Genomic DNA, 24,764 nt, shown 5'->3' with positions numbered 1-24,764 from the left:
CCAAATTGTCTTTAGTCACCTATCCAACATAGATTAGCCGAACCACTTTAGTTTTTTCCCACTTGGAAGGGATGAAGAAAGGGTGAAGGCCCAAATGTCTTAGGAGTTTGCGGATCGAAATGAAAGATAAAAAGAGGACCCGTAGGAGGGAAAGGATTTGGAATCCGGTGCGTGAGATGAGTGCGCATGTGATGAAAGTCTCGAGACTTCCCGCGGCCTTCGTCTGCGGTGCGAGGAAAGTTGGAGCTCTCGCGTCCAAGATGGGTAATGAATTCAATTGTGTGGGTGTTGTTTCAGCTAAACAAGTAATACTAGAAATTGTCCCAAAAGGTGTAAAGAGAGGCCGATAGCATTGTTAAATTAGAATTGTTGAATTGGAAAAATTATATTTTGGTTTGAAATAATAATTGTTGTATTATATTTAGGTTTTTCACATTTATATATATTTTCTGGTATGGTCATCATTTGGAAATCATTTACCTACGTTTTATCTTTTTTGTCATTATTTAATAGTAAACCAAAAAACATAGTCCATTACCCAAAAACAAAAAAACCAAGTTAAATATTTTTAATAGTCAACCAAAAAAATCTAACCCATAACCCATTTTTTTAAATCCAAATTAAATACTTTTGGAAGATCTTTTTTTTTTTAAATCCAAATTAAATACTTTTGGAAGATCTTTGCCATAAATCAAAGAGTGTTTTTTAATGGAGTTGGGATAGTTGGGATTTGAATGGAAGTAATAAACATTCTTTTTTGAATTTGTTTTTCTAAATATTAATTTATTTATTTTTTGTAAGTATGGTGATGAAACAGATTTAAAATTGCTATTTAAGAGTAAATAAATTTGATTTATTTTTTAAATTCACAAGTTTATATTTAAAATATTTAAAACAAGAAAATAATATAATTTTAAATGTTATAGTTTAATTGTTATATGTTTTGGAGGTTTTTGTTTTTCATATTTTCTGGTCAAATTTGTTTAAAATTCATTAAGAATTTGTTGGAATTATACGATTAATCTATAAACTCTACACAATTCTAATTATTTAAAACAAGAAAATAATATAATTTTAAATGTTATAGTTTAATTGTTATATGTTTTGGAGGTTTTTGTTTTTCATATTTTCTGGTCAAATTTGTTTAAAATTCATCAGGAATTTGTTGGAATTATAAGCTTAATCTATAAACTCTACACAATTCTAATATCTCAATTTTTCAAAGTACATAATCCATTGAAGTATTTAAAAATAGATTTTAAATAACAAAATAACTAATTTAACCAAAAATCATTTGTTGGATTCCAACCAAAATATCCATAACATAGTATAGTTAGACATCCATTTTAAACATTATTTCCAGAAACAAGTTAAGAATAAATTGAAAAAAATTGTAGATTGGTTAGTTTCTTTTGGCCATAGTTTACCTATAAGACTTTTTGGAGAGTTTTTTGACACATTTTCGGGTCAAAATTGCCCAAAATCAAGTAGTGACTTGCTGAAATCACAAGTTTGAGTTGTGAACTCTTGAAAATTGAGTGCCCTTTCAACTTATTGAATTCATATATGCAATCAAAAACTAACCACAAAATTGAAGATTTGACCCAAAAAAAAAATTCTACCAAAATCTCTAAAACAATTAATAGTTAGACAATATAGAATTAACTACTTCATATGTCCTTATTTAATTAATAATTCTCTACCATCTTAATAGTTCTACTATTTTACACTATAAATTGCCATATGTAAGCTCGTTGGTGTTCATTAGAGGTTGGTGTTCATTAGAGCTCCTTCAACAAACAAAATCATTGAAAAGTTAAAAAAAAAAAAACAAAAAACAAAAAGTATGAAAAGTTTTACAAAAGCCCAAATCTAAGGCACCTGAAATAGAGATCCAACTGCTTTTATGGATTGAAGAATCAGAGATCAAGAGAGGAAATTCTATCCAAAGTAAGGATAACAATAAAATAATGTCTTTTTTCTCCTAAATTTGATAAACAAATACTATATATATAGAGAAACTTGTTATCCTTGTTTTCCTCAAATTATCCTCTGATTATTGGTAATCTTGCCTTCCACCATTGAAGTATTATGCCTTAATGACCATATTGAATAATTGTGAATCCTTTCATTTCCCTAAGAACTTTTGCACTCGATTATGTTTTTGTTCTTCCACGGTTGTTCACCAATTTATTAACTATGTAAGAGTTACTCAACACAACACTTCAATTCCCTCACCACACATTTTCTTCTTAGGTTAATAGATGGTGGTACATTTGTTGTCCATCATAAATCCGGGTTACCATAAAATTATGTTGTTGTCCATCTTGCTTCTACTTAAATGTCATTTGTTATTATTTTTCTTTTTCTTCTTTTTTGTGGTCCAATATTCCTCATGTACATGCAAATAATCTCAATAAAACTTTATTATTTCAGTTATTATTGGAGATGTATGCTTGAAATTGTATGACTAGATTTAGGTGAAAAGACCATTTTTAAATTGTGTATATATAGAATATTTCAATTTAGGTCATAAAAAAATATTTCACCATACACATTAAAAGAGTACATTTTATTGATATATTGTTCATAATAAAAAATTATTGTAAATTTTCCATGTATATATATATGGAAGTAATTTTGAATACACAACGAGTAAAAGTTAAATTTTGTATATATAAAATATGTCAATTTAGGTCATAATTTTTTTTTTCACCATACACATTAAAAGAGTACATTTTATTGATATATTGTTCATAATAAAAATTTATTATGTAAATTTTCCATATATATATATATATATATATATATAATCTTGAATACACAACTAGTAAATTTCTTTCCTTTTTTTTTGTATAATTTAAAGAGTGATAATGTCCAACCCAAACTATTTTATAATTATACTTTCCATTCAAAACTTACAACATAGTATACACATCTTATGCGCATCTTATGGAAATGCAATTGAAGGATTAGACATTGCGTTGTTTTGCCTGGTCTATAAAAAGAGCATCAAGAGGGCCTTTTCCATGAAAATCTTGGCTCGTATAGTCAGTTACATACTCCCTAGCTTTAATAGCCTTGTACAGGCTAGGATGGGCTTCATCGATCAATTCAGGGGCGGCAACAATCAACACATCAGAATGTGGCATAAAAAACATGATGATTGACATTCGACTCAGATTTGTATTGGCCACTACCCAGTGGTCGACACTCTTGTATTTCCCATTGCTTACTATCTACCATTAGATAATCCTTCTACCATTTTATATAACACTATGCGAAGGTTTAACCGATGTAACTATTCTAAGAACAATTTATGAAGTTTAGTAGCAAAATTAATATTTATTCTCTTTTATTATTATGAAATTTCCCTTTGTATTTCCCATTGCTTACTATCTGCCATTAGATAATTCTTCTACCATTTTACAAACACTATGCGAAGGTTTAACCAATGTAACTATTCTAAGAACAGTTTCCGAAGTTTAGTAGTTAGTTGGTATTAGAAGCTTAGTAGTTAGTTGGTATTAGGAGCAGAATTCATATTTATTCTTTCTTTTTATGGGATTTCCCTTTGTATCTCTTTAACTGACTATTGTGTGGGTTTTTACTTTGTATCTATTTAGATGACTGTTGTGGTTGGTTTCTTTTAGAATCGACATTTGTGTTCAGCCACTAAATGGCCCAGTTGTTTACTGTTTTCTTTTCCCAAAATAAAACTGACTCAATCTTCAACGTTCCTGCCAAATTGTATACAAGTTAATATTCTAAATTGCAACCTTACTTAAAAAATCCAAAGTGAAATCCCTTATTGATAATTTTGTTGCATGTCAATATGACTATAATAACATTTAGAGAGGGTATTCATGAGACTACCTGCCCCATTTGCATGGAGCCACCTTCTGCCCCTTTTACTCAGTAGCTATCACTGAGGAAAAATAGTAATCAAGCTACATGAGACCATGGTGTTAGGCTCTAAAATATGAAATCATATAAGTGAATTATGAGATGTGAAACAATTTTAGTGAATTGAAATATAAAATAGAAGTAAAATATGCTTAGGAGAGCATATTGCATGAATTTAACATTAAAAAAAAGGAGAGTATATGGAATGAATTGCATTAAAAAAAAGGAGGCTTGCACATACACTCAATTTCTCTGTCAGAGAAAGAATGAATGAATTTTGCTTCGATTCAACAAATTTTGCTACATCTATACACGCTAACTACTAATTTCTACTTTTCTTGTATGACGACATGTAACTTAGGCTCAACTTCCAATCCCTCTAATAAGAAGACATCGGTAAGTAGCCTGGAGTTGTGAGGCTAGCTAAGTAATCTTGGAAAGGATCACTGCTCGAGGGGGGATGTATTTGGTCTAATTGTGGGAATGGGTTTTTCAGAATATCGAAGCAAAAGGTGAACATTGATTGGTTCAAAGCAACATTCTCCTACTGTTGTTGTTGCTGCAACATCAATTCTTCCAACCTACAACTTCTCTGCACTTTTTTTTTATCGGATTTAAGATCATGCAACAATTGCATGGAACAACTTGAATCGGTGAGCAAAATAGGAGGAATTAAATATGTTGAATCATAATTTTTCTTGTGATTAGGCAGAGAGTTGAAAAATGGGACAAGTTCTAGAAGGTCCATTGGAGCACTACTGGCATTTGAAATGTTCAAATTCTGCTCAAAAATGGTGTTTGAGTTGTAGCTCATGGAAGTAATGGCAGAAGTTCTTGAATCATGGTTAGAGATCGTTCTATAATTTAGAGAGCGGGCAGATTTCATTGAATCTTGTGAAGTTCTTTCTGAATGCTCAATGTTTGAGTTCATTATAGTATTCCTAGTGGGTAGTATTCCTAACACCTTTTCATTAATTTCTTCATGGAATTGTTCCATTGCTTCTTCCGAGGACCACTCTTTCTCCTTAGCTAACTTCTCCGCACTGCTCTTCTTGTTGTATATTCGACAAAGTACCCAATCATCCAACTGCAACAAGAAGCAATTTCATCATCCGAAATATGGATAACCCAAAAGAGAAAATAAAGGATTTTGAGCTAAATTTACATCACTGAAACCCATCACAAGCCCTCATTTTTAAATTGGACTGAGGAACAAAAATAATATTTGATATTTATAGTTTTCCTTATTGAAAGCCTCTGGATTAAATTAGAAAACCCTTGATTTCTATAATATAGAAAACAACCCCCTGTTTCCCAAATTGATTTTTCCCAGATACATTCATCCTCTAGAGTCTACCTGGTCTGGGCCCTGTCATGACTAGGCCATAATGTCATCCAACCTGACAGGTGTTTTAAGCCAAACAACACTTACAATGTCTTATCGGGAAATCTAGTGTCTATGCGCAGAGTTGCTAGTCCCACTAAGACGGGTAGCTGTCTTAGAAACAAATAGATTAAAGTTACTTTCGTTTTCCTTTATGAGAAGTAGATAGGAGAAGATCAAAGAATACCAACCTCAATCCTTCGCTCGGTTCTTTGCTTGTTCCTTCTCCTCACCGATTGGTCTTTGCCGCTTCTCCCTTGACCACTCCGCTTCAAAGAGTACCTGTAAAGTCAAAGCAACATAATACCTTCAAAGTGCAGAGATCTACAATCATAAACAATATAGGAACATATATATATTGACCACACAAATGCATATACTATTAGACATACAAGAATGTGGAGGAAAACTTGAATAGCTTTATTAATATGAAGATTAGAAGAGAGGATTACAACCCATTGTTCTGACCCAGCGTCATCCTCCCAGCATGAAAGCCCTTCTTCACCTCATGAAAAGCTTAGATCACCCAACACTATGATATTCCACCAGGAAACCAACAACACTTCCTTACAAGATACAAAATTCCATCCTCTGGATCTCTGGGATGAGGGATCCATATATAGATGATTGCAGGGAGGTGAGTCAGCTTCTGGGATTTTGATTAGTGTCTTCTCTCTAATAGTTCTTGGTTCCACTTGGAGATTGATGATCTCTTACTCATCCCTGGGCGAATTCAGAGAGGCAAGTGTCATAGGAGAAGTTTCTGGAAGATTCTATGATCATCCACCTCGCAAACTGTCTCTGCCATTTGTCCACTCTCGCCCATCGCACCCTACATAAGGGCTTTTCAGTATGCATCGCACCTTTTACACTGGGCAAGTGAGATGCATCACACCCTTAGCACTGAGCAACTTGTATGGTCTAGTTTTGACCAGTTCTGAGCAGTTTCCTGTGGAGAACTTCTGGGAGATGATGTAATCAGCTGACCTTGTTCCTTTAGGGTATGAAACAACACTTTTAGGGACTCAGGAGTCCTTGATTTATGGACATATATGATTGGGATTGCAGTGCCCAAAAATGTCTATAACAGTTGCCCCCTAAAGCATGAGGTCATTAATCTTTTGATGTTGGGTGAAATGCTTTATCATGAGGATCCGAGGTTTTTCGAACTGGAAGGTGACCTGTAATAAGATACAATAAAATACATTATCTTCATAATATTTTCATGATCTAGTTGAGGCGGGCATTCCCATGCTCAACTTTATAAATTCTTTTTCATGTACATAGGACAGACAACCGTCTGTGTAGCAGACTGATGATTCTGGTAGAGCCATCATCCTTTGATTCGGATGATCATTTGTGCAGCAATGATGTACATTTGATGTCTTTATTTTCCTGAATATATCGCAGCTTGGATGGATGAAACTAGATCTGAGGTCTTCAAACTCGTCCAATCTTCGCCCAAAGTACAAGTCGATCCATGTGAAAAATGTTCTGGAGTCGAACATGGAAAGACATCGCCTGATTACCAGCCAATGATGTAAGCTGTTAATAGGCGCAAGAGGAATCACCGATGATGATGATGACCCTCAAGGTATGGCAGTACAATTCACATGGTGTGAGAATGGGACTTGGTGTCGAACACCACGCAAAATCTCTCGGTCAAAGGCCATTGATGTAAACCTATCGCCGAAAGTGAGAAACTTGCCATTGAGGCATGCAAGCTTCAAAGTACTGGAAGGGTTGTTCCTAGGTCGACTTCTTGGATAATGAGCTGATGTCGACAAGAAGTGACCCGTCATAGGAGGGCCTTAATGAATCCCACGTCTATGACACGGAATGGAGCAAATGACTTTTGGAGGTGAAAACGATTTGATGATACAGGGTTCAGGGTGGCGGTCATGAAAGAATGAAGCGTAAAGGTATTGCAGTGGATGAGACACAAGATGGGTTGGTGAATTCTCTAATCGACTTCTCTTGAACATATCGGCGACACTTGGAATGGATTGGTAGCGTTAACCCCAAAGATGGATGGTACGATGGACCAATGGTAATATGACTGGTGAACGGAATAACCCAACCCGACTCAGACATGGAGTGAAAGTGTCATGTTCAAGAGCGACTTTGCTACCAATAAAGTTTCTTCAAGTTTTCTTCCCAATTTTTCCCTAGTCATTGCTGACCAGTACCTCTTTATTTTTATCAAGCTTGAGGAGGATAACATATGCTTGTTCTATAATTTGCCCTTCGGGAAAACTTGTCGCTATGTTTTAACGAAGCTAGCGACAGCGAGACTCGTTCTTGTCTATATGGACAAGTTTGTCGCTATTGGTTGTAACGAGTTTAACGACAAAGATAACTCGGTCCTTTTCAATTTTAGAGAGTCTGAAAGGGACGTAAAGGAAACTCTAATAATCCTTTTTTGTCATATAATCCCTTAAGTCCGAAAAAGTATAAAATAATACGAATGGGATGAATTTTCGATAATTTTAACGAGCTGAACAAAACAAGCGCTCAATCTTTTTATGTAATAATCCCTTAGGTCCAAAAATATTAAAATCTAAAGGAGGGATAGCACTCTCGGTAGCTTTAACGAGCTAGAGAGGCCAACTGCTTGGCAATCTTTTCATATTTTACGAGTCAGACGAAAAGAGCTTAAAGGAGACTCGTTTTTTGAGGAACGAGTGATAATTTCGGGTAGCAGCTGATTCCAGGTAAGGTTTGGAATTTTCCAATCACGACAGTGTCACAAGGATGGCTAATAGGATCACTATTCGCAGCTGTTCCTCAAAAAGGGGTAAACAATCAAGTGGAGGTGAATGATCGACTAAAATAGAGTGGAGGTGATGATGAGAACACGACCAAGGCTCAGGAGCTGATGATAATGCATTCACAATGGTTATTTACCGGAGATTGGTTCATTTTTTAATGAGCTTAAACTATGGGGAAACATTTTCTCATTGCTTAGGTTTAATTTTTAATGAGCTTGAACTTCACATAAAAACTGCTCGTGATAATGGTCATTGATTATTTGATTTCACCGCTAACCACTTTGTTCCTTCGACGGTTGTACTGCCTGTTCAATTGCTTCATCAAACCGATTAGAAATGAACAATACATGTTTGAAAAATGAGTTAAAACACTAATACTTTACTCAAATTACGTGAAAAGTAATTTAAAAGTGGTTTTTACCCCTCATTTTACCATTTCATTTGAACTTTGGTTTGTTGGAGCTCTGGAGGTGCCTTTCCCCCTTGATTTTCACTAGCTGATTCTGGGAGATTCTGTGGACGATTCTTGGCGCCGTCTGGACTAGGTAGGAGCTAAACCTGAGCTCTTCAGTTGCATTCCTTCCTTTTTGAATTTTGAGCATGTTTCCCTGTTTTTCTGAGCCCCTGGGGTTTGAAAAATTCACCCTGGCTCCATCGCACCCTTCCTATATCAAAAGGTGCGATGCATACTGGCCTGGCCATTGGCCAGTTACCCAGTACACTGTTGGGGTGTGATGGGAGCGAGAAGGGAAACTTTTGCACTGTTTTCTCATGGAATTTTTTCCTGTTTTTTGCCAAATCAGGACCTTGATTCTTCTCTTGCTTGTTTTGTAGAGATTCATCAGAGCAAAATGGTTGTTACATGGCGATAACGCAAGCATGAAGAAGAGGACATGGTTGCTTTACATGATCCAGGTACGGTAACTGCACTGCGGAACTTTGGACTGCTCAAGTTTTTCTGCATCTCTAGCATGAGGCAACAAATCAACTTGTTGCAATATTTTCTCAATGCATGGGATCCTACCAACCAGGTGTTTCAGATCAGAGGAAAATCCATCCCCTTGACTGTCGTGGACATCTATTTTTTGACCAGTTTATCGAGGCGTGGTGCCCCTCTCTCACTATCAGGTTCCACTCATGGGGGTGAATCCGTGAGAGATTATATTCGCTGGTATTGCAGAGAGGGATCTCAGCCGAGTAGGGACGGCAAGATCAACATCCGAGATGTCACTGACCAGTCCTTGAGGGCCATTCTGTTCACTTTTGGTAGACTGGCTGGTAGTGCGGCTCTTCACGTGGCTAACAGGTCCTATATGCAGTACGCCTTGGAATGCCTTGAACCAAAGGTGTTCAACTGGTGTGACGCAGTACTCCCTGTGATGAAAGAACAACTAACCAAGGTAAAAAGCAGAAAATCCAAGAATTTCGGCTATGGTTCTATTTTGACCACTTTCGCCTTGGAAAAGATCCCATTGATGCAGCCACAATACATTTCACTTAGTTTACCTCCACCGACTGAGCCACGGATGCAGAGATGGGTTGACCTCATGGCCTGACATGCTAGTCAGTCCCAGGTTTCCTTCTCTGATACCTTCTTCGAGTGGTTCAACTGTCAGGAGATGGTTTTTTCTGAGTGTCTATATGCTGGTATGGATTTCCAGGGTGACCCGGATTTGGTGCTGCCGACTGGTGAGTAGTGGGGTGCTATCGGTAAATTCTCTAACCATATCTTTGTTTATCATTTTTTATAATTTTCTCGTGTTTTCTCCTACCAAGACTAATCAAAACTCATGTGCTCATGCAGATATTGGACCAGTTTGGCTAGCAGTACGTCTGAGAGCCCCAGCTACCGTTCCAGCAGGAGAGGCTGTGGGGAGGGCTATCTTTCGCGACCTTGATGTGGCCGAGACTCTTTCAGCATTGGAGGATCAGGTTGAGGGTCTCACTCTTGGTATTTTGGACATGAAGACCGACGAGCTGCCTTTGAGGTTGCAGCGACATACTACTGGCATGCCGAGTCGATGGACTAGGCTTTTACGCATGATTGCACAAGCGGTGACTTGTTATCACCAGCATCATTAGGCTAGGGTGCCCCCTAGCATTTTGCGTTTTGGGTCATTTGACCAATTTTGTCTTGGTTATAGAACATTATGTATAAACCATAAACAGTTATATATATATATATATATATATATATATATATATATATCTATATATATATATATATATGTATATATATATGTATATATATATGTATGTATATATATATGTATATATATGTATATATATATGTATGTATATATATATGTATATATATGTATATATATGTATATATATGTACATACATATATATACATATATATATATATATATATATATATATATATATATGTACATATATATACATATATATCTATATATATATATATACATATATATACATATATATACATATATATACATATATATATATATATATATATATATATATATATATATATATAGATATATATTTTCGGGGCTTTATTTTGGTTAAGTTACATGATCTTGATGCAAATATTGATGAAATGCTTCTTTTATAGATGTTTCAAATGTCTATCTAACACATAATTTTCCAATGAGTTCGTTAATGTGTTTAAGTTTCTGGAAATATGCTGATATTGAATAGAATCAAATTGCCTTTCCAAAATCTTGACCCTTAGGAACATGCGATAGATAGCTGGATTCCGTACGGAGTAGATACCGATGAACTGTAGGATGACGAGTTGTGACTCTAGCCTGATGACGAGTCAGCGTATGCCACGTGTGATGGCATCAGAGAGGAGCTCTATCAATGCGCTGTATTTAGCAATATTGTTCGTTGACCGACCAATACATACCCCTCTGAAACTCACTAACTCGCCGCTTGGATCGAAGATGGCCTAGGTCGCAGAAGATAGGTTCCGTAAACTACGACTCGCTTTGTCGGCATATCCAACAAATGATTCCAATAGGTCCAACATCTGCAACAAATGTGAAAGCAGATCACTTAACCAAAACAATTACCTTTAGCGAAAACAAAAATGTAACAAAATCATAGGGGTTACTATCTTGAGTCAATTATAGTAACGCTTAAGGTACAACCCGTTGTGGGGTTGCGCCAGTGGAATCCCATCATAATCCACTAACTCGTAGGCTCCTTTTGCTAATACACGCTTAACAATATAGGGGCCCATCCATAAAGACTTGAACTTACTTGCTCCTAATTTATCGGACTCCTGGTTGTAAAGTAAGACCAGGTCACCTTCTGAGAAGACACAGGGTTTGACATTCTTGTCGAACTGCGCCTTGACTCATTTTTTATGGGCTTCATTAGCCAAAGCGGCATCACGATGGGTTTCATCCAATTGGATTAGTTCCAAGAAACGAGCCTCCTCTTCTGAAGTTCCGGGGAGAAGGTCGACCGCGAGTTTGAGGGACGAGATTTCACACTGAACTGGTAAGATCGCTTCCAGGCCATACACCAGTTGAAAGGGTGTAAACCCAGTTGCATTCCTCATCGATGTCCAGTATGCCCACAAGGCTAAGTACAGGATCAGGTGCCAACTCCTTTTATGGACTCCAATCATCCTTTGCAGCATCCGCTTCAGGACCTTGTTGATTGCCTCAACTTGTCCGTTAGCTTGCGGATAATACGGAGTAGAGCTGTTGTGGGACAGCCCTAATTTGGCAGCCAACTCAACCATCATGTGATTGCAAAAATGCGATCCATGATCTGTGACTATGGCCTGTGGAACGCCGAATCTGGAGACTACATGATTGAAAAAGAAGAGGGTAGTTGTTTCGTCGCTGTTGTTTAATGTAGGCATCCCCTCGGCCCATTTGGTAAAATAGTCTACTGCGACTATGATATACCCAAGCTCCCTGGCCGAGGTGGGGTTACATGTCATGAAGTCTATGCCCCATTTGGTGAATGGCCCAACAACAACTACTGGTTGCAGAGGTGTGGGTGGTATTCTGGTTTTGCGATAAAAAATTTGACAGGTATGGCAACTTCTGACTGCGGTTATGCAATCTTTGAACATTGTTGGCTAGAAGTATCCTGCTCGTAAAATATTTTGCGCTATAGTGTAACCATATTGATGCCCCCCACACGCACCTGAATGACAATCATTCAGGACATTTTCGGCCTCCTCGTGGGTGAGGCACCTCCTCAGAACTGTATCAACACCACGAAAGTAAAGAGTATCACCGACGATCATGTAGTCTTTTGCTTGGTATCGAATGCGTCGTTGTTCCAAGCGGGAGGTATTAGACCTATATGTTTGGGTTTGGAGATAGATTATTATGTATCCATACCACAGATTGCTTGAAGATATTAGAAACAAAGATTCATCCACGATCGCTTCTTTTGATGTGGCATCGTTGGACGACAATAGGAGATCACATAGTAACTCCGTGAAAACTAGGGCTTTCTTCGATTTGGATTTTATAAATTCCAGATCAAAATCTTGTAGAATTGTTATCCATTTTGAATATTTTCCCCCCAGCAACTGTCGCGACAATATATATGTCATTGGGTTGCAATATGACAAAATGCTAGTTTTTTGAAAGAGGACATAGTGTCAAAATCTTTGTATCGCTTGAACAGTTGTGAGAGCTAGCTTTCCAACATAGGAGTACTTTCTTTCTGTATCATTTAAGTTTCTACTCAAATAATATATAGGATGTTCAATTCCATTGTCTTCTTGAACTAAAACCATTCTGATGATCGTATCTGTTGCAGCTAGATACAGGTTAAAGTCTTTTTTAAAATCAGGAGCATACATTAATGATGCTTTTATTAGGGATTCCTTTAAAGCATCAAAGGAAGCTTGCGCGACCTGATCCCAGATGAAGGGTACTTCTTTTTTCAATAGACGAGTATAACCTTTAGCAAGTTCGGCGTAATTTGGAATGAACCTCCTCATAAAGTTTGCTTTCCCTTGGAGTTTCTGAATCTGAAGCAGATTTGAAGGTGGAGGAAAATCAATGATTGCCTGAACCTTACATGGGTCAAGACGAATCCCGTCCTTTGAGACCACAAAGCCAAGTAAACGACCAGAGCTGACACAAAACACACATTTGTGTGGATTGAGTCGTATCTTGTAGTGTCGGCAATGTAGAAATATCGCTCTCAAATGCTGCGAATGATTGGTCCGCTTTCGCGAATGAGCCGGAAGATCGTCGAGATATGGTTGAAAGATGTTCTTTATGTCACGGAAGGCATAATTCATTGCCCTCTGAAACGTTGCCCCTGCATCCTTTAAACCAAAGGGTAGCTTGCGATATTCAAATGTGTCCCACGGACAAATAAATGCAGTCTTTGACTGGTCCTGTGGGCAGATGTTAATTTGATTATACCCAGAAAATCCATACATAAATGAAAATATTTCACATTCAGCGCATTCATCAATTATCTGGTCAATGAAGGGTGTAGGGTAATTGTCTTTTGGACAAGCTTGATTTACATCCCTATAATCGACGCACACTCTAATCATTCCTTGTTTTTCCTTACAGGAACAATATTTGATACCCAACCGTTAGAGGAACCGGGTAAATAAAACCAACATGGAGAAGTTTTTCAACTTCTGTCTTGATGGCAGCGGCTTTCTTGGGGTGCACCTACCGTAGCCGTTGTCGTACCGGTTTGACATCTGGATACATCTTAATTTCGTGTTCAACTATGCTCGAGTCAATGCCTGGCATTTCATCATACGACCAAGCAAAGACATCTCTGAACTCGCGAAAAAGAGCGTAATATATTTCTAGTTCTAAAGGAGAACAAGATTTTCCGACATGAATATTCTCTACAACATCTATTTTGGTCGAGATATTTATGGCGATAGTCTCTTCAATATTGGACAAGTTTCATTTGGAATCCACCGTGTTTACAGTATTTGATAGAAAATAAAAAACTGAGGCATGATGAAGGTCACTGGAACTATCTTCCTTGTAATCGGAAGATGGGAACGTTGGTGGTAATCTTCCCGTGTTGCCCCGTAAATCATCATTGATTGAACAATTCCTTCGTTTGTAGAATGTACTTGAGACCAAGGATCTAAAGGGGTGCCATATTCCTTAGATTTGTCTGTCCAAACGCTTGATGAGCATTGATTTGGGTTTGCCTCCCATGCCGAAAACATTGATTGCTACAATGTTTATATTGGGCTTAGAGGCAATACCTGCAGATGATCCATGTTAATATCATTTTCAAAGATCTTTTGCATAGAAGATATCATATTGTAGGTTCCCACCATTGCCACTTCCGCCAGATTTATTAGAGGTGGTAGGGAAAAAGTTCCCATTAATTTAGGGTCTTTTAGTAGGCCTACTCCGATATTTTGAAGCGAATGAGGGCTTCCATGGATCATCAGAATGCTTCCCGTAACTTGTGAACTTTTGGGGAGAAATGTTTGCTGTTTGACGATTGTAATACCTCCTTGGAAGGGAAATTCAATCTTCCTGAAGTAGGTCGACACAACGGAAACCATAGCATATATCGAGGGCCTTCCTAGTAGGATGTTGTAATTGAGGTTTTCGTCGATTACTTCAACATCAATTTCTATTGTTTTCCCCCCTAGTTCGACTTGCAAGTTACTTAAAATCCCATATGGGGTGTATTTTCGTCCATCAAATGCTTTTAATGTCGTCGAAGATCGCGACAAGGGTGGAGATCCTAAAGTTTTCCAGCAACTCATCGACATAATACATGTAGATGCCCCCTCATCAATAATTGTTCGATGAACAGTTTTGTTGAGGGCTTTCACTTGGATAAGGAAAGCTAGCTGAGATGGTAACTGAGGGTCATATCCTTTGTGATTAAAGGACACAAGATTGGAATCCGTTGGGTCAATCCCACCTATCGCTGATAATAAAGCCTGCTTTTGGGAGGGGCAATTTTGCAGTACCTCAAGTGTCAACATAGCGGACGACGATTGGGCTAGATCCTCCACTATATTATAATGTTGTGCTACTCTGGCACGAGGATTAAATGTCGATTTGTGTACTACTCCCTTTGGCGGCTTTATCGTTAGTTCAGGAATGATGGGTGGCACAACTTCGGTCGAAGTTGTTGTCGAACTACTAGGTTGATCGTTAGCCTTGTTGTCTGACAGCTGTGGATTCCTGTAATCTTTATTCCTTGTTGATATCAAAGCATCATTTTGCTGCTTCGAAACCGACAACATTAGCACTTGGGACGGGGAAGCATTGTCACTAGCAACCATATTTGTTCTTGGATTCGGAAACAGATCAGTCAATACTGCCGAAGTTTTTGAACTCTTTAAGAATTTTCTAAGCTTGGCTTTGTATGGACAATCTTTCGTCCAATGATCCTCATCACATATAAAGCATGGATGACTTGGTTTCCTATCTCCAGAAGGGTTTGCAGAAGATTTTTCAAGGGACGACTCCTCCTATTTTTTCTTCTTCCCTTTCTTTTTCTTCTTGCCCCCTGGTTGCTTTGGTTCTTTTCCTTTTTTAGTTGAAACGACATTTACCTCTGAGGCAAGAAGTTCTTCATTTGCATTTTGACTTGGAATCGTACGAGCTTTCTTTGATGTAGCTTTTATGGTTTTTGTGCTAGTCGCACCTATCACGCCATCTCCGGCATGAGAGTCTTTGCTTGATTTAGGAGGGGGAGGAATGGAAAATTTCGGTCTAGGAGCATCAGGGATTTTATCGTAGAGCGTGCTAGACTGAGTATATATCAAGTCTAGATATTGCGCATGAGCAATTACTTGCTCTTCGGTGACGACCCCTCCCTTTGCCACATCCTCTGTAATATAAGGTAATAATGACTTAATAAACCATTCAGCTAGTAGCTAATCAGGAACATATGTTTTCACCATTCTACGACAATGTCGCCACTCATGAATATGATCAGATATGTGAGTGGCCGTTGTCTGTTTGAAATTGGTAAGAAGCTCTATTCTTGTTTCGTACCTATGGGTAACTGAAAATGGGTTAAAAAGGTTGTGGCTAGGGTGTTGAAGTTATCGAATGAAGCCCTAGGCAATTCGATATACCATTTTGCTGCTGGACCAGTTAACGTTCGTTAAAAAAGGCGAAGCCTGATTGAATCATCGTTTAGAGTGTTAGATGAAGACCACAGATGAAAGGTCATCACATGATTCGACGGATATTCACCCGGATTTCCATTAAATTTAGGAATATCTAATGGACGTTTATGAGGAATTGCTGGCCACCAAGGGGCGTAAGCAATTGGATCATTTTTCAGCCAATTTAGATCAGGTAACTCTAAAGTTTCCATGAAGGGAAACTGTTGATTCAAGTTCGGCGAAGCATACCCAGGATAAGATGGGATTGCCTGAGCAGTGGGTCTTTGCATACCATCATAATGCATTTGATGCTGATAACTTTGGTAAGGTTGATGGGCATAACCATTATGAAATGGTTGATTTTGACCGTTTTGGATATACCGCTACCCATTACTTGCAAAGATTTGATGCTCAGATCCTTGGTAGACTTGTTGGAATTGCGATTGTTGATATTGCACCAGCCATGGTTATGAAACCATTTGCTGTTGTCCAATATTGGCTGTTTGACCAAGATGAGGGGTAATGGTACCCGTTTGAGCCTGGGTCACTCCAATTAAGGAGCCACTAATCGATGATTGTGGTGGCATCGTAGAGACAAGGGGCTGTTGAATTGCGACCTGAGAGACTTGAGGTTGGCATACAACAGGCAACGCTTGTACTTGCGACACCATCACAATAGCCGGTGTAGTGGGGATATTTGACATAGGCAGACTTTGTTGCATTGAGTATACAACTCTTGGTTGTTGAGGCAGTATTGGCATCCAACCACTGGATGTAATTCCAACATAACCTGAATTCTGTTGTGAACTCTCGTATGTTTGTTCTCCCGGAGGAGACAATGAAAGGGCATATTGCCCCCCATACGACGGTAATCTAGTGCTTAAGGGAATGATTTGCCTTTGAGGACTGGATTGCCCAAATTGACATTGCGAAGGATCAATTTGCTGAGACTCAACATAAGAGATTCCAGATATTATTCCGGATGAACAAACGGGAATAGACCATACTGTCGAAACAGCCCCTGGATGGATTCCATCTAGTGATTGAGAGCTAGTTGCAACAGACGGTATGCCGACGAACATTGTTGGAGTGACAACAGGAAGCTTTGCTGCTACTGTGTCAGATGACACAGTCCTAGATGTCGACGGTTGTTCAGACATATCTAGTCTATCCAAAATATTTCCTAGCGATTCTACAGGAACTTCCGATAACGGTAGACTAATTTCTGACGAAGAAGGATATAGGGTGATCCCAACTCCAAAATGCGATGGAGTGCTAGATGGGGGATCCTCCACAATCTCTTCTATTGCAATCAATCCAGGTGGAAGAGGTAGACCGTCAGGTCCGTAAAATATTTCTGGTGCCGAAGAAGGTATAGATTCTGCAGCGATAGTTGTTTGGGTAATAACTCCTTCCGAATCAGCTGTGGGTGGAGTCGGTTTAGGAATAGAATCAGTTCTATTGTCTTCTAGTGGCTGCGGAACTTCTTCTATAGACGCAGGGATACCGGAAATGTTTGGAGTAACTGGAGTCTCTGAATGTGTTGGAACACTTGTTCCAACCAAACCAAGGGACTTTGGTCAGGTTAAACGAGTTCGCTTTGTTCGGAATAGTTTTGTTTCCGAAGATAAAGACGGTTGAATCGTAAGCCTCTACGAACGACGGGGTTTCAATTGACTTTCCTACACGATTGCAGATTACTCAATCAACTAAAAAAAAGGGGAAAATGATTCCAAATTAAATGAATTTTAGATGCTTTGACACAACTTGTTTTTTCAATTTTTAAGAGTCGAGAAAAAACAAAATATGACTCTAGTCGCCTTTGATTTTTAATGAGCCTGAAGTGACAAGTGCTTAGATGGACCTTTTCCTTTAAGGAGTCTGAAAAGGAATGAAATCTAGACAGAGGGATTACCAAACCAATCGCAAAACTACAGAATACTTTTTACAGTACGACAGTCAATCTTCCCGAATGCTGTGTTCAGTGCATTGCGATTGATGGGGCGGCAGACATGGCTTCCTATGGATAAAGGATATAGCCTATTGTGGTCTCCCAATATATACTCGACGGTACGTGGGAGCACAAGTCCGTACTATCACTTGTTGTCTCAATGAGGAGGAATCACCCAACCAACAATGAAAGCGATAGTTACTAGGCTTTACAACGTCGGAATACGTCTCTAGCCTAGACTTCTAGATGTTGTGCATTAGGTTCCAAAGAGTTTTTATGTTCATTGAATTTATTTTACAGTTGATCTTTCTTAAGAAATTTTCCTTTCAGGTTCACCGCGTGATGTAGATATACAATTCCTAAAATTCAATCTAAGATGATAAACAATCGTTTAATCTTCTTTTTGCAATGAAAATCCTAGCTACTAAAGAAAGAGAGATGATATTCTTTCAACATAGAGCAAAGAGCACACACTAGATGCACTGTCCTAAATCAAACCAACAAGCAGTCTAAATGCAAATGCACATGCATGTATTTGTTTTCAGCTTTCTTAATGTGTGAATGACAAGAAGAATGCTAAGTGCAAATATGAATTATCTTTTCAAAGCGACAGTACTAACAAATTTCTATTCAAAAACAAAAGGAAGATAATGACGACAATTTGCTATTTGAATTGAAAACTGCTTTCGACACTTGAAAAACTACTAATTCAAATCAAATACAAGAGTAATTGTATAATCGACCATCTAGAACAATAGAATTCTTTTCTTTGACTGAAAACGACACTTGCGACACTTCCAAATCAAAATATGACAATTTGATTACGCTACTTTTTGTAAAAGAGAACTGTAAATGGCGCACAATACATAAAAAAATTCACAATTCTTTGTACTATGGAGGTGGAATCGTGCAAAGGAAGGGAGGTTCTACAGTGGTATACTGATCATAGACAACAAAACTCCTGAATAAAGCTGAAGAGAATGAACAAAAAACCAAAATCTGAGAGCATAAGAGGTCTTATCTGGTCAGCGCACCTGCAACAAAGGGAAAGTGTGATGCAGCGCACCTACTGCACACGGGAGGTGCAATACATCCAGATTCCCAAGAGGAGAAAGTGCGATGGTCCAGGGACGAGACTTCAACTTGGTTCTTGGTCACAGTTTGCAGCTTAGTTCAGGGATTTAGGCCGAGCTAATGATAGTCAGTAAATAGAAATCACAGGGGTTGATCTAATGAGGTTACTAGAGCCACCACTAGGGCAATTAGAATGTTTGCAAATCGATTGTTCAGTTTATAAACAAAACCCGGAGATAGACTGAAGCAGCATTGATCTACTTTGCACTTGCATAGAAAATGCAGTTCGAAGGCTAGCTGGCTTAACTTCAGGCTCCGTCTGTAAGTTTATAAAACAAACAAATATAGACAAGCAAACAATCTATTCACTCCCCAGTATGGTCACCATTTTGTTATCGGGAAATCTAGTGTCTATGCAGAGCTACTAGTCCCACTAAGACGGGTAGCTATCTTAGAAACAAACAGATTAAAGTTACTTTCGTTTTCCTTTATGAGAAGTAGATAGGAGAATATCAAAGAATACCAACCTCAATCCTTCGCTCGGTTCTTTGCTTGTTCCTTCTCCTCACCGACCGGTCTTTGCCACTTCTCCCTTGACCACTCCGCTTCAAAGAGTACCTGTAAAGTCAAAGCAGCATAATACCTTCAAAGTGCAGAGATATACAATCATAAACAATATAGGACCAGATATATATTGACCACACAAATGCATATACTATCAAACATACAAGAATGTGGAGGAAAACTTGAATAGATTTATTAATATGAAGATTAGAAGAGAGGATTACAACCCATTGTTTTGACCCAACGTCATCCTCCCAGCATGAAAGCCCTTCTTCACCGCATGAAAAAGCTTAGATCACCCAACACTATGATATTCCACTAGGAAACCAATAGCACTTCCTTACAAGATACAAAATTCCAGCCTCTGGATCTTTGGGATGATGGATCCATATATAGATGATTGCAGGGAGGTGAGTTAGATTCTGGGATTTTGATTAGTGTCTTCTCTCTGATAGTTCTTGGTTCCACTTGGATATTGATGATCTCTTACTCATCCCTGGGTGAATTCAGAGAGGCAAGTTCCATTTGTCCACTCTCGCCCATCACACCCTACAGAAGAGCTTTTCAGTATGCATCACACCTTTTACACTGGGCAGGTGAGATGCATCGCACCCTTACCACTAAGCAATATGTATGGTCCAATTTTGACTAGTTCTGAGCAGTTTCCTGTGGAGAACTTCTGGGAGATGATGTAATCAGCTAACCTTGTTCCTTTAGGGCATGAAACAACACTTTTAGGGACTCAGGAGCCCTTGGTTTATGGACATATATGATTGGGGTTGCAGTGCCCAAAAATTTCTATAACACAATGTCTATTGACACACAAGAATATACATAGAAGAAAATCCACAGGAACAGTCGCATACCCTTAATCTGCCCTTCTTCTTTGTAGATCTATTGACATCAGCAAGGCAGTATTCATGCATAATCCAATTAGCCTTGTTTCCTTTAGGTGCTTTTTTGACATAGAAAACGAGAGCCTTCGTGATGCCAACACACCTGTTGTTGCCCTTAGCATGATAGGTTTAATTGCACTTGTGGCTATCCAGTACCTTGAGCCAACAACCTTATTGGGGCGAGAACCATTTGGATACTTCCTGTCCCTAGGAGTGAAAAAAGACCACTCATTTTCTCCAAACAATGCCTTTTCTGCAAGAATTGGAAACATGTATCAAACCAGAAAAGAAAAAATAAATAAATAAATTTCTAATAACTGAAAGAAATTAAGAATAAAAAACAAGAATTTCCCATTGTAGGAACATGACATGGGCATAAATATGAAATAACACTATAAATGAATTCAGTTTAAAACAGAAGAACACCCATGTCCATATAACAGTCCATACACATATAAAGATTAGATGATTCATTTTTAGATTAAAGGTTTCCATATCAACCAAAGAGACATATCCAAGTAATAGTTCTAAGACATGGAAGGGCATTCATTTGTATATTTGGGAAATTAAAGAATTCATTTTTGAGATATATAAAAAAACTCTCATACTTCTTATGTAATGCCCTTCTTACACTGGCAAAACCCCAAATTTAACAGTTTAGCCTTTACAGACATTGTAACATAAAAAAGGCTTGTTCAGCAAGAAACGAACTCAACCAAAGTTGTCTGTTTAAAAAGGGAACAACATCAAGATCATAGTTCAAATAACCTCAATGAAAAACTCTAGTCCCCATGGAAAGTAGTGAAGTTGCAGTGCAAAATCGTATTGCTCTGGAATTGGTAGTGGATTGAAACAAAAGGTTCCATCTGCTCAGGTAAATGAACTATCACAAAGAATGAAGAAAAAAGTATATTTTGAAAAAGTGGTATAAAATTAACCAAATTTGATACCCTGAATGTTTTATAGACCGCTACTGATTCCTCAACTTTTGGAGGATCAAGCCAATATCTAGGTCAATCTTTCAGGACATTTAAGAGTTAAGATGAGACTTTTCCCTTCCAAAGTAGGGTAGGAACTTACAACCTTTCAGAACCTAACGTTTTAGGACTGTAAGACTAAGGTGTACCTTTTAAAACAGTAAACGAAGACCATACCCCTTAGGACTTTCAAACTTGGTTAAAACCAGTAACACCAAGGCCTAAATTGAGCTCACTAGCCACATCCAAACCTCAAAGGAAGTGCCATCAGTCAAACTAACAACTTCGTTGCCTCTGTCACTATGGTGGTGGTGGCTCTAATTTATCAGAACCGGTAAAAATAATTTGCACCGCCAACTGGAGCATGCAATAGTAGTAGGTATTAGTACCATGGAAACAACATGTGCAAGTATGACCGTAGGAGTTTTGATTTGTAGCCTGTGTGTCTATGCCACGTGCATGATGAAAGGGACTGCCCCCAGTGGCATGCACATTAATGGCTCGAATTCTGCTAGATGTGGAAATGGAAATTTAGAAATCCATCCACCTGTATTCTGTGATATTATTCCAAGCAATCTGTTATAGAAATTAGCTTTATCTTTGTGTTTAGTGAAATCATGAACTCACATTTCATGAAATTACTAGAATTCAGGCTGCCAGGATGTGAAAATGCGCTAAAGGAGTGAAGTTGTTTGAACATATCCACTGGACATGCACGATGAAAGGGACTACCCCCCGCGGCACACACATTAATGGCTCGAATTCTACTAGATGTGGAAATGGAAATTTTTCAATCCATCCACCTGTATTCTGTGATATTATTCCAAGTGATCCGTTATAGAAATTAGCTTTATCTTTGTGTTTAGTGAAATCATGAACTCACATTTCACGAAATCACTAGAATTCAGGCCTGTCAGGATGTGAAAATGTTCTAAAGGAGAAAAGTCGTTTGAACATATCCACTGGACGTGCATGATGAAAGGGACTGCCCCCCGCGGCACGCACATTAATGGCTCGAATTCTGCTAGATGTGGAAATGGAAATTTATCAATCCATCCACCTGTATTCTGTGATATTATTCCAAGCGATTCGTTATAGAAATTAGCTTTATCTTTGTGTTTAGTGAAATCATGAACTCACATTTCACGAAATTACTAGAATTCAGGCCTGCCAGGATGTGAAAATGTGCTAAAGGAGCGAAGTCGTTTGAACATATCCACTGGAAAGTTCCCTAACTTTGGAATTTTAGGTAGCGTTGTGCATTTTTTTGGATTTGGATGTTAACAAATCCCCGATGTTGACAATAATAACTCTAGGAACAGGGGCCATAGTAAACCATTTCTTGTCTTTTTGGACCTAGAGACCCTCCACCCCATCGTGGAGCAAAACAATCAGTATATCTCCATCTAAATGTAGTCTGAGGCCATTCACCGGATCTGGTTGAGGGCAAGGAAAGTAATAATTGATTCTGAGTTGGAGCAGGGGTTCTTTGATTAGGGTTTCGATATAATTTGGGTCTAGCCCTAAACCCTCTGACAGAAGACAGTAGTGTATCAGAATGGATGTAATCTCATATCAGGGTTTCAATTATCACACAACGTATATGTGTATAGAGTTGTACCTATATGTGGAGGATGTTTTGGGCCATTGCTCAATGACTTTGGCCCACTCTGGAGAAATATAATGAACAAGGGCATCGACCGAATCCAGGACTGTGTCATCAGAAATGTCAAAGAACCGACCATAGCCTTCAAGCATATGAGTTCCAGGCCTCACAGGACATTGTTCCCGTTTCTCTTCAAGGGAAAGATCAAAAAAGTCATGTGAAACTCGTTTCACAGTCTCTATCAATGACAAAGGTATGCCATGATTTATTATCTTCAAAATAATTGAAAACCAATGAAATTACAAAGTCTAAACAATAACAAAATTGGTTGGACGATCGATAGAGGAAAGGGAAAAAATAAAATGCCAACACTGTGAACCCATACAAACCTGAAAGAAACCCCATTCTTGGGATGCCTGAGCTAATCGGCTCACAGTCTTGAAGTGTTTGTCGTTGTCTTCTAGGCTTTCTAGGTCGATGATGCGAAGAGAGTGCTGGACTTGAAGAGGACGAATTGGCCTCAGATCAGATGGAAGGATGTATCGTGCAGGGACTTCCTTCATTTTCCTTTCATGGAGTGTCTACACAAGATCAATGGGTCTTTTAAGTCTTTGAGACTGCCTCAAAAGAGCCTCCATGGCAGCAGAAGAATCCATATTCGTAGCAGGCGGTGGAATTAGAGTGACATGAAACCTGGAATTGGATCTGAAACCTCAAAGACATGATTATAGGACGCCGGAGTGCATAGATGTCCTTCTTGTGAGCACTCTAGTGTCCTCCATGTTTGGTGCCATAAATTCCATGTAAAATTCAAACGCATTCCAAACCCATTTTCCTGAAATTCTGGCGTAAAGGACTCCGGTGTGCACATATGTGAAGTGGAGAGCAGACAGGTGGCTTAAAAATATGTGCACAAATAAATATGAGAAGTGTTGACGGTCGAACTGATTCAAAAGAAGGCCTATCGATAATTATAGTATTGACTTCGTCCACCCACATATAATTAAAATCAAATATTAATTGAAAGTGTCAAATAAGTTTTTATATTCAATTTTAGCATGCCACGGAAAGATATTTGCAAGTCTACCTGTGTACTTTACCCTCTCCATCACTTGTAAAAGGAGTCAAATAATCCATAGTCCCCTCCACAGTCTTTGTAGTCAACAACCATGCTTCAACGCTTGGTTTTGGTTTTTATTTTTTAAAATATCTATTAAATCATAAATTTAAATGATGAAATTTATATAATTTAATTGTTATACATGAACCCTTTAAAATATTGAATTTATTTATTATATTTTGAGGTATTTTTCATAATTCAATATAATAGCGATATTGTAATGTAATGTTTTGTAAATATTTTTATTTGATCAAAATAAAATAAGAATAAAAATAACTTTCAATCTAGATCTATTTTTATTCCGGATCTACCAAATTTTGAGAGGGATCAAATCTCTTGAAATGCAAACCTCTTTTCATTCTATTTGATCCCTCTCAAGGCTTGTTAGATCCGGAGTTAAGATGGATCTAGACTGAGATATTCAAAATACATTT

The 24,764-nt window shown here is 38.0% G+C and overlaps 2 pseudogenes; both read right to left on the bottom strand.

Moving 5' to 3' along the window:
* Nucleotides 1-2,972: 2,972 nt before the first annotated feature.
* LOC149170798 (protein LATERAL BRANCHING OXIDOREDUCTASE 1-like) lies at nucleotides 2,973-23,866 on the bottom strand (annotated as a pseudogene).
* Nucleotides 4,286-20,899, bottom strand: LOC149170799 (uncharacterized; annotated as a pseudogene).
* Nucleotides 23,867-24,764: the final 898 nt, after the last annotated feature.

This window comes from Pinus tabuliformis, chromosome 4_2 (assembly GCF_031772625.1).
Source record: "Pinus tabuliformis cultivar Carrire ecotype Pingquan chromosome 4_2, CPIR1, whole genome shotgun sequence".
NCBI classification, from domain to species: Eukaryota; Viridiplantae; Streptophyta; class Pinopsida; order Pinales; family Pinaceae; genus Pinus; species Pinus tabuliformis.
Note: the sequence above shows the minus strand (reverse complement) of the source record. Positions and strands in the feature narration are given on the sequence as shown.